This window comes from Nanorana parkeri, unplaced genomic scaffold (assembly GCF_000935625.1).
Source record: "Nanorana parkeri isolate BGI_ZX_2015 unplaced genomic scaffold, ASM93562v1 scaffold3917, whole genome shotgun sequence".
NCBI lineage: Eukaryota > Metazoa > Chordata > Amphibia > Anura > Dicroglossidae > Nanorana > Nanorana parkeri.
The window spans coordinates 1-239 of record NW_017310184.1 but is presented as its reverse complement, the minus strand read 5'-3'; positions in this window follow the sequence as shown (position 1 = coordinate 239).

The following is a 239-nucleotide window of genomic DNA, read 5'->3' as shown; positions in this document are numbered from 1 at the left end:
CCGGAGATAAATGACGTGCTGGATGCGTGTGATGTGACGTCATTGCCGTGCTGTGCGCAGAGGAAACTTTCTCGGCCAGACCTCTTTGTTCTCAGGCGGTTGGAGAACTCGATGAGTCGGAGCTTTTGATAGAACACCGGCCGCACTCATCTGCCTGACTCCTCCTCCTCCTGTGGCATGATCTCCTCCCGGCTCTGACATCACATCCTGCAGGTACCCAGAGACACAGAGAGAGCAGG